The sequence below is a fragment of the Macadamia integrifolia genome, chromosome 13, assembly GCF_013358625.1.
Source record: "Macadamia integrifolia cultivar HAES 741 chromosome 13, SCU_Mint_v3, whole genome shotgun sequence".
Lineage (NCBI taxonomy): Eukaryota > Viridiplantae > Streptophyta > Magnoliopsida > Proteales > Proteaceae > Macadamia > Macadamia integrifolia.
The window spans coordinates 27,252,391-27,252,916 of record NC_056569.1 but is presented as its reverse complement, the minus strand read 5'-3'; the positions used below and the strand labels follow the sequence as shown (position 1 = coordinate 27,252,916).

Sequence of the window (526 nt, the reverse complement as noted above, 5' to 3'; positions counted from 1 at the left end):
CCCCCCCCCCTCTCTCTCTCTCTCTCTCTCTCTCACTAATGTGTCCATTCATTCACAGCATTGGTAGAGCCACTCCAAATCTGCTTACAACACTACCAAATTATGGCCTAGTACAAAGAAAGTCTTTTTTTTTTGGTGTAGGTAATTTAGTTGCTTGAGGAGGAGGACATTATAAAACTGTATGTCTTATATTTAAATTCAGTTATGGTCATATATTAACAATGTGGGATACCATGCTTGTTATCTTGTTGTCCAAAGAGTGCTTCCTCATTCCATTAGTGTTTCAAACGTGATGCATCACCCAGATGAGATCTAAGTGGGAAGATTAATTAGATTCAAATCATTTGATACGGAAGACCTCCAAACTATTAGGCTCTATTTGGTATCGTTCCAAAAAAACGTTTTTGGAGTTTTTTCGTTCTATTGGAATGAAAAAACGGAATCTTCTGTTTGGTGCATTTATGATCCGTTTCTGTTTTTTTGGAACAAAAAGTGAAAAAAAAAAACTGAAAAAACGAAATTAGAC

At 35.9% G+C, this 526-nt stretch overlaps 1 protein-coding gene across 2 annotated transcripts in view; it reads left to right on the top strand.

Annotated features, from left to right (window-relative positions):
- LOC122059501 (G-type lectin S-receptor-like serine/threonine-protein kinase LECRK2) overlaps positions 1–243 on the top strand; it is a 2,867-nt gene extending 2,624 nt beyond the window's left edge. Inside the window, exon 2 of one of the 2 annotated variants that reach the window (XM_042622297.1) lies at positions 1–243. The gene's annotated coding sequence lies outside the window, so the exon portion shown is untranslated. The other variant, XM_042622298.1, reaches the window with a different exon arrangement.
- Positions 244–526: the final 283 nt, after the last annotated feature.